The sequence below is a fragment of the Triplophysa dalaica genome, chromosome 18 (genome assembly GCF_015846415.1).
Source record: "Triplophysa dalaica isolate WHDGS20190420 chromosome 18, ASM1584641v1, whole genome shotgun sequence".
NCBI lineage: Eukaryota > Metazoa > Chordata > Actinopteri > Cypriniformes > Nemacheilidae > Triplophysa > Triplophysa dalaica.
In genome coordinates, this window is record NC_079559.1 from 134,711 (window position 1) to 145,000 (window position 10,290).

A 10,290-nucleotide genomic window follows, 5' to 3' on the forward strand; every position below is an offset into this window, starting at 1 on the left:
GTGGAAGAGAAGTATATATATAGACCTTAATTAAAAAGGCCTACATTTAGAAATCTGATAGATGAAATAAAAGAGGATGAAGCATCTGTCCGTGTTTAATGGACACGTCCGTCAGTGAAACGGTATACTACATCAAATAAAACATTTCAATAAACATCAGTAAATAATGAAAACATTCATAATATCAGAAAGTGAAATATGGAATAAAAAAAGCGTTTGTGGCTGAGACAACTTTCACATTTTAACCCTTACATCCCATTTGAAACATCAGCTTTCGTATTCAGATTACCATTTAAAAGTGACTTTCCTATTGGTTGATGTAAAACGAACACGTTGACACTGTCCAGATGTGTAAGGCCGCACAGAAGATGCTCAGAGCGCATGTGAAGATGTTTCTCCGCACCGACTCCAATACCAAGTAAGCAGGTCATAGTTTTGATTTTATGTAACCGTTCATTTCACAACAAGATCTATTACAGAACCCGCAGAATCAACCGGGTTTTGTCGAACAGAAAACATATTCTAATCATTTCTGTATTCATGTCAAATCTTTTAAATAAAACCCTCCACAACTAAAGAAAATAAATATCATTCCTTATCGCAACTGTCATTATTACTACACTTATATTTCTCACAGTGTGTGACGTGCACCCTTTCGCCGGTGGCACTTTACCATCGCAGTTGTCATGACCACCGTCACAACCCTAACAGACACACACACGAACAGCATTTCTGACCTCAAGAAAGATACAAAGTTTAGTCTCAACACACACACACAAACAGATAAATTGTGTTTAGAATCCGATTGTGACTAGCTGTTGTTTTGTGTCTTGTTATGGGTGTGATTGATTGTTCTTGGCATGTGGTGCATTATAAAATGGGAAGTTCAGAATGGGTTTAACTGCTGTGATCCGTTTAACCATTAAACAGCAGCGTTCAGTCAAGTGGACGAGCGACACTATAATGAAGACGGTCATGCTCTCTTTCTCTCTCTCTCTCTCTCTCTCTCGCCCACCCTCTCATTTCTCATTTAATGAGGCTCAATTAAAGCCCATTTGTTGAACACACTGTCACATTCCATATGGACATCTGAACTGTAAAACCTTTCATTATGGAAACAGTTCAGAAGTAATTACTGCAGACTATAATACAGTAAAACACACACGTCTGGTCTGCTCTGGTTCTCAACGAACACCTGAACGTCCTGTGATGCTGAACAACTCACAATAACTCAAGACAACACAAACCTGATGATAACCCATCAGAGCTGACGTCCAACGGCACCACTACTGACCTCACAGCGGCTAAAACTCCCTGAAATCAATCCCTGAATCAGACACCAACAGGACATCAGACCCAGCGCATCCGATCTTCAGAACACCAGAGCTCGTGTGATGCTCCTATAAAGAACTGTGACACGTCTTGAGTTTCCACAGCATCCACACCCCACCCAGTACACTGACATATTAATAAGATGCTTGGGTTTTTTTCTTTACAAATAAACAAATGTTTCCGACTGCTTTGAGATCAGCCACACACATTAATGATGAAGAATCTGATCTCATGACAAACAGACGAATTCAAAATCTCCATTTACAAAGAACTGATGCACGTGTGTAAATATGTTTCTAACACAGACATGAATGAAGTCATTGTGTTCCGTATGATGCCTGTGTGGTGCCACATGAAGCAGTGTTTGTTTGACTTATTTAAACACACCGACGGCTCGTAAGCTGAAGAAACCCAGAGATCAAACATGTGCAGGCAAACGGAGCGTCAGCTTCATATGTAGGTCAGTTCAGTGGTTGTGTATCTGCAGTACAGCCCACGAGACACAGAGAACTCCTTCTATTGTGTGTTTGGATTATAACCTATTATCCGTAAACTCCAGCAATAAGATCATCCACAACAAAACACAAAGTGATCAGCACAGAGGATGATGAAAGTGTACGTGTGTACGTGTGTAAGAGATCGTCAGACGAGGGAATGAGAGGTGAGAAGTGTTTCTGACAGACACTGAGGTCTTTGTGTTCTTCTGTTACCAGACGCACAACGCCACATGGCTGCGATTATATGTGCAAGAAATGTACACAAAGGAGCCGTGTTGTTGAAATCCCTCCAGACCGACTGCTGTTCAGCGACACACGTGTACTCAAACATTCGTCCGCACTCAAACATTGATCACAGAACTAACATGAGTGAGCGTCAGAGAGGATGTGAAAGCAGACGTGTGCTGTCTGATGCACATTATTACCAGCACACACATCATGTCAATATAACTTCACATCACACCAGGGATGCACCCACATGTACTTTTTGGCTGATGGAACATAAACATTAGAAGCCAATAACCGATATATGGCCCATAAACAGTCTCAATATTCATATAAAATTCCCAATGACTGAAACAAAACTGCTTTTATTTGAAGACATTGACTGCAGAAAACAAGGTCACCATTAGATCTCTTTTTTCCACTGAAAATCATGTACCAAGCCTACTTTAAACTAGTAAGGTACTGTATCCACCGAGGTGCTTTTACGCGGCTGAAAGCGGCAGGAGCTCGGCTGAAACACCCACTGCAGGTGCAGCATTCTGCCAAAAGTTGAGCATTTTTCAACCGTGAGTGCCCGGTCGAACGCCGGCGCTGATCGTGGGAAAAACGCATAGCACCAGCGCTGAGCAAGGAAAAACGACACCAGCTGCTCGTGTTATAAAAAAACGTGGCATTTCTATTGGAAACAATTGCACAAACACGCAGTACGCCGGCAGAAACTTGTGGTGGACACAGCCCATTAATGATTCTTTAACCTCAAACTGTGGATATTCTTCCAGAGGAACTCTTATTATCCACATGTTTATACCGTCTCCAGACAGACAGCACTATTGTTCCTATAATTCACACGTTCATCAATTCTGAATCTACATCAACTATGTTTTGCTAATATCTGTAAGTGAATGTACTGTATGAGCGGTGTGCAGATGAAGAAGTTTCACCAGAAGAAATGATTTATGGGCTATAATATATCGGCCTAAATTTTATTATCTGCCGATACTAATATTGCAGATTATTTACATTTACATGTACATTTCATTTGGCAGACGCTTTTATCCAAAGCGATTTACAGTGCACTTATTACAGGGACAATCCCCCTGGAGCAACATGGAGTAAAGTGTCTTGCTCAAGGACACACTGGTGGTGGCTGCTGGGATCGAACCAGCAACCTTTTGATTTACCAGTTCAGTGGTTTAACCCACTAGACCACCATCTCCAATAAGATTATTGATCATGCATCAGTCTCTACATTACACCCCTAAAAAACTGAAGAATTGATCAAGTCCTGTGTGTCGATGAAGTCATTCTGTGGTGTTTGGCTTGAAATATCTGATGAATCTCTCTATAACTCGACTGCTTAAAACAAAGCATTTCATTCTGAGAAACACTGACTGTATATTATTAGATTTCTGCCTGACAAACATCTGCGTTCAGATCCAGATCACAGCTTCAGTCTCCCTGACATCAAACATGACAACAGACAAACACATCTCTGAGTACAGAAACACAAACGTGTTTGCCCAAAGACTTTCTAACAACAGAACTGATGACACAACATTGTGCTGATGTTGTATGTGTGTTTCTAGGGTGTTGATGTAACTGATCATCTGTTGCTATGCAGTTGCTAGGGTGCTCTACCTGCTACTGTAAGTGTTTGATTACTGGCCCAATGAATGAGATTTTGTCAGCGGTTTATCATCTGACAATTAACATCAGATCACATGTCTCCCTGACACACACCACAATTCTGTGTGTGTGCATGTGTGCGTGCGTGTGTGCGATCACATCAGCAATGAGAGTGATGCTTGTCTTGGGGCCGGTTGCATAAACGTAGTCATGGTATTATGACAGCGTCTAAGATTGAGTCTGACACTAAAGTCAGTGAAGAAAGACTGTTGCATAAATAAGCTCATAGTTGTCTTTAGTAAGACTGTTTAAATTGTGGAAAAAGTGAGACACCGAACAACTTAAAACAAAATGGCCGACAGTAGGTGCTAAACCAGCTTTTCTTTGATGAAAGTATTTGCATATTAGAGAAATACAACACTGCCAAATCAACTTAAATGAAGAAATGAGTGATTTCAGTGCAAATAAATGTAAAAACTAGGGTTTGACTACAGTAACTGAGAACATAATAGTGTACATTGGTCAGTTTCACAAATCATCAGAGATCTACACAAATAAATCTCCAGTATTTTCATAAAAGATTTCCAGTGGATTTTATTGGTCTTTGAAATCTCTTGCTCTTCTTATGGTCCATTTATCAAAATATGTGCAGTCGTACGGCACAAAGTCAGACCCTTTCTGGATCTAGAGCAGTTGACAGTTTATTGGTTTCCATGACGACATAGATCTTCAAGAAAAACGAGCCAGGAGGGCCATCAGTCTTCATTTTTGGTCTTAAATTTGACCCTTATAAGATTTTATGCAACTGACTTAAAAAATAAGCACCAGTCTAAACTGAAAACATGAGACGACGGACTTGTAAGACTAGTGTCTCAGATTCATGCATTCGGCTGATGTGTGAGAGATCCAGCAGATCACCGTGACCCACCAGTATCTCTACTGCTCTGTAATGCCCCCCCAATCACACACACATACACACACACACACACACAAACACACACAGTTATAGGCTGAAACTATGGCAACAGAAAAAGAAAACAGCAGCCATGATTAATAGATGAGCGAGTCAGTGCCAAACGCCAGGTCTGACACACATGCATCTCTCTCTCTCTCTCTCTCTCTCTCTTCTAACACACTTACAAATTATCACTGCAAAGCCGCAAAAAAAAATACACAACCGTACACTTGTAGAACAACCCCCCCCTCACGCACGCACGCGCACACACACACACACACACACACACAGCGGAGTTGTGTTATAATTAAAGTTAGACGTTTGAATAACGCATGAGTTCATTCATTCCCTGATGTTATTTAATCTCTTGCTCTCTTGAGGACCATCATCATTTCAACAGATTCATTTTTAAATTCAGTCTGTTTATTTGCTTCTGTATTTAGAAAAACAACACGCCTATTTTACAGTTTGAGTCCAGCTCCTGCTTCCCTCTCTCTTATCCCGGGACTTCTCTTCGCTGTCATTTTCATATAAAAAAATAATGTCAAAAATAACTAAACAAGGTTTTTTATATTTAGGTCTACATTTGTTGTCTTGTAACTGCACTTATTTTGTTTTCAATATGCATGCACACAATATCTCACAAAATCTCACAAATTAAAGATTATATAGGACATTACTGAACATCATCTACAAATACCAAACTGACACAAGACTTTCTGAGATCTTGTTTAAAAACAGATTGATATTTGATTCTGAGACGCTCATATACCGCTTCAAAGACACAAGACTTAAATGCTCCCATTTCATCCTAACACCCCCATTCATTCTCAAAGTGAGCTGCTCATGAATAAAACATGATGTGTGAATCATACATGAGATATATTGACAGTATTTCTGAGTCTCTGATTTAAGCTGTGCTCCTTTAACATAATTGAGAGCAATCCATTGACTGCCATCAATAATTCAGCTGGAGTGAATCTGACAAAATTCAAATATACGACGACACAATTGTCACTCGCTGGTGCGACAAACGGCCATCAGTCACGCTCAATGGATCTCTCGTTGCCTTTGTGCTGGAGTGCACATTAAATTCCCCTCATTACCACCAAAATAATCAGCCGGACAGCTCAAAGCATCTTCTCTTGCCTGTTAAATCCACTGGAATCATAGACTTTTATAACTCTACCAAAAATGCTATCTAGGAATTTTTCACAATGTACAGTGAATAGAAAACACATAATTCCTTGCTGTTGGGTTTGAAATTGAACTTTGATTTGTAAAGACCTGCCACAGAGACGTCACACTTTAACATACATGTAGTGCTTGCTTTTTCAACAAAAGCTTTAGTCTTTGTTGATTAAAAAAAATCTTTTGAAATTCTTCTAGGCCTCAGAAATAACCCAATATCATAGAGGCTAGGAGAAAATGGCATCGTAGCTTTCACACGATTCACGACGAGAAGACAGAACGGCAGGTCTTTACAGTCACACCTGAGACAGCGAGCGCAGTACAATACAAATCCACACGGCCTTTCAAAAAACCACCTGAAATCCTGCATCAGCAACACAAAGCCATGTGAATTTAAACCACCGCTAGCTGTGGAATCTTGGCACGGTCGGCGGTGTGGCCGCCTGCCATATCACAGGGAGAAAAACACACAAACAACAGCAGACAATGAGATTAACAAACACTAGTTTATCGTGAAACATAATATGAAAGCACTGACTGCTGAGAGTCCTTGCGTGTCCGTTTGCTTTGACCCACCCTGACCACAGCCAACAAACACATGCTCACCAGACACTCACACTCATGAAGAAATCTGTCCCATTCTATTCAGCGCTGAATGAAGCACTGGAAACAGAGCGAAGGCTGGTACAGACACACCCTACACAACCCTCAGGGGTCAGAGGAGAGCTGACCACCCACCTCCAGCACATCTCACACATGAGAACACAAATCATGAAGAGAAATATACCACAAGACCTGTTACAGCATCTTACAAACACTGAACATCGATTCACAACAGCCCACATACAGAGAGAGAAAGATTTCAAAAATAAACACAAAGTAAAAAGCTAGATTGATGTCAAAATGAAGGAATAAACTTCAGATTTGAAAATTTCTGTCTGAAAGCGTGATGTATGACTTCATTTAACCACAAATCAACCAGAACAGAATCAATTTCACATCTTTTCTCAACCCATAACAACAACACGCATGGTTATATTTAAGACCATTTCATTTCAGATCGCAAGAACAAGCAAACAAACAAACAAACGACGTACAAACAACCAAACATGTATTATTATTTCTACACAAGAACGTTTAATTGACTTTACTGTAAATATGAGTGATTTAAACTCAATGAGGATCAGAGCACAAGGCAGATCAGATCCATCACTCCTGACAAACATAACTTCAAATATTTACACGTATTCCTTCACAGATGATAAATCACTCTAATGTGTGTAATGATGATGATAAAACAAACGGCTGTAGAAGTTTAGCGGAGTGACGTCATGAAGCGTCGCGCGTGTAATCGGCTACAAAGTAACGCGCGAGAATGTAACAATAACACGACAAACACAATAAACGTGTTGATGACTACAGTCATACATCAGACTGAGAGCATGTGATTATTATTTCTGCATATGCAAGTAAAGTTTAAGCGAGGCACACCTCTATTCTAAATATACATACCTCGTTTGACACCTTCTTCACATCGATATATCCATCCGATCACATCTGATCACATCCGATCACTGATCAATCAATGCGCTAAAATATCACAGAAACAGTAAAGCGAACAATGAGCGTTTCATTCAGCGTCGCGCGCACACACACGAGCGGCTGCTCATCCTATTATAGATGAAGCTTTACTGAGCTCAGCTCGCAGCTGTCACACACACACACACACACGAGCGCGCGCGGACACACACGAGCGCGAGAGCGCGCAGGGAGGAGCCATAGACCTCCGCGAGCTTTTGTTCATCATAGAGATCGAGATGCTGTTCAATTCATCATCACGCACCTGTGTGTGTAAATGTGTGTGTGTGTGTGTGTGTGTGTGTTTACCGCACGATGAATTCAACAAAAGCCACGTGGAGTCACTTACATCATGAGACAGTCTTGGATCTGTTACAGCACCAACAAACACACACACACACAAGTGGGCTGACATGTTTATTTATATGGCTTTTCACCTTTATGTTTTCTGTCACTGTTTTATTGTATTGATACTTTGGCAAAATGGTGTGTAAGACAAGCAAGCCGGTGTGTGTGTGTGTGTGTGTGAGGGATCTCTCAGTGTCAGTGTCTTTGTGTGTGAGAAACAGCAGGTTGGTGGTCCTGTCATCACAGTGTGACCCACAAAACAGGACCTCCTCTTCACCTCATCAACATAAACATTCATGTGTTAAACTCACAGATTTGACAAATGAAAGGAAGGTCTGAATGAGGTCACAGTCATCAGGTCACACAGGGGCTGTATAATAACCATGTGTTTATCCACTACAGCCATCTGTGTTACTGTTCTGCATTATTACACTGTCAATCATTCCTTCATGTATCCACATACAGGCCTGAAACAGAAATAACTGGGTGCAGCGCTGCATACATAATAACAGCTCATTTCAAAAACAGAGAGCACAGAAACCTCCCGACAGAACATTGAGCTCTCATTTGATGTGATGAAACGCTTGGCTTGATTTTTTTCCCCTTTTTCAGCCATTTTTATCAGCTCAGTGAACAGAAGCAGAACTGTTTGATGGTTGTTTAAGTCTGTTGTGACACCGTCACTGGCCAGATCCACTTCCTTTGGCGAACAACTAAATATAGTTGAATCGTCGCAGACGCACACATCAGCGGTTTTTAAAGGGACGGAGAGATCGTTGTTAAGCAGACCAAAGAGATCTAAAGTCATCGCCTCCAGACAGGCAAAAGCCAGTCAAACCGTGAATATGTGAACGGGAGAAGCTCCCCTTCGGGGAGCAGCCGGTGGTCACCACAGTGTCTCTTGTGAACTAATGAGAGATGATGAGAAAGCGAAGCCTTGAGAATATTCTGTGAGTCTCTGAAAGGTTAGATGTAGGTAAACCTGCTGGTATGGTGACAAGCACTCACAGTTCCTGCTGAATAAATAATCCTGCAGCGCTGGCACACCGTAGTGCTTATCAATATTTCAGCCGTGCATCACACTTACTTACTGGCTATGCATGCGTGCCGTACGTGAGAGCTTGACGTTATCAGACTATTCAGAGCTCACATCTCTTATTCATCCGGCCCTCCTGCTCCAAAGACAGTTTGTGGTTTTCAGGTCACTCATCAGACCGTGTCAGTCTCTCTCGTAACACACAATCGCACAATGAGTGTAGTTGTGTTGTCCTGCAGTTTTAGCAGCAGATCAACAGACGTGTGCTCGACATAAAACACACATGAACGAGACCAGGGAACAGTTCATCAGTGTGTGCGACTCTTTCTTCACTGGTACACATTCAGCAAGAAAATATTTTGAGAAACGTCTCTAAAAAACTGTTTGAAAAGACATTGGGGAGAAATTAAAGAAGTGTACTATGTGTATATTATGGAAATGTGTGTACTGTATATTGTGTACAATATTTCTTGTATATTGTGTAAAGTGTCTCAATTTTGCGTGAGGAATAAAGCTGTGCTGCGTGAATCGAGCAGGAGCTCATGTGTGTCTGTCTCTCAGATGTTAAAGAGTGTAAATATATTCACTTCTCCTCATTAAATCGGCTGTGCACACCAGCTTCGTCTCAGAGAACCGATGCTCACAGATGGAATGTTCCTGTCATTCAGAGAAGGTGTGCTTTCACACACAAAACGTACCGAAGAACAGAAATGTTGATTTATGAAATGCACAGAAGGTGTTTTGACAGCACAGAAGTGCGGACGGTCAGGTGACCCTTCACCCGTGTCCTGATCATGATGCCGCTGGAACGGCGTTCAGGAAAAGGGTGAAGTTAAAGGAAGGGAAATCCGGACGCTCCCTCTCTTTCCTTCCGGGCCGCTGTTTCCCACAGCTTCAGAGGACGAGCCGTCCCGCTCTTCATCTCAAGAAGAATTCTGTGAGATATGAGGATGAAAACAAAGACGGGAGAAGAAAAGACGGCATGAGATGAAGGCCTGTGACACAGTGAGCTGGTGCTCGGCCAAAATCCCGCTGAGGCGCGTAAGAGATTCAACTCACAAACCTTCAGAGATGCAGATGGCGTGTTAGCTCACCACATGCTAGCCGCTGCTGTTTCTTCTCCTCTGAATATGATTTATGTGTCCTTCAGTCTCATTGTGGTTTGCTAGAGATCATGTAAATTATGCTGAGATTCTGTGGTGAAGCAACATGGAAATGATTTTCTCGGCTCTTTTAGTTTCTCATCAAACATAAGACTGAGATTTCACTTCGGTCTGAAGAAGAGAAACACTTTGGTGCTTTAACGTCAAGAGAAAACCTGTTTCTCATCGCATCTCTTGGGGTGAAACTGTTTTTAATAGGTCATGAATCCAGAAGGATTTTCATACAAATGTTTGTGAAGTCACTCAAAGGTTGAGAGTGTCAATACTGCCCCCTGCTGACTGAAAACACCAAGACACCGGATCCAGTCCACAGACTCACTGATAGTCTCTTTCATAGCG

The 10,290-nt window shown here is 41.5% G+C and overlaps 1 protein-coding gene across 3 annotated transcripts in view; it reads right to left on the minus strand.

The window, feature by feature from the left end:
• sema6a (sema domain, transmembrane domain (TM), and cytoplasmic domain, (semaphorin) 6A) overlaps positions 1-7,531 on the minus strand; it is a 33,280-nt gene extending 25,749 nt beyond the window's left edge. For all 3 annotated transcript variants that reach the window (XM_056772699.1, XM_056772698.1, XM_056772697.1), the window contains exon 1: positions 7,339-7,531. The gene's annotated coding sequence lies outside the window, so the exon portion shown is untranslated. The remainder of the gene's footprint in view (positions 1-7,338) is intronic.
• Between the last annotated feature and the right edge of the window lie 2,759 nt (positions 7,532-10,290).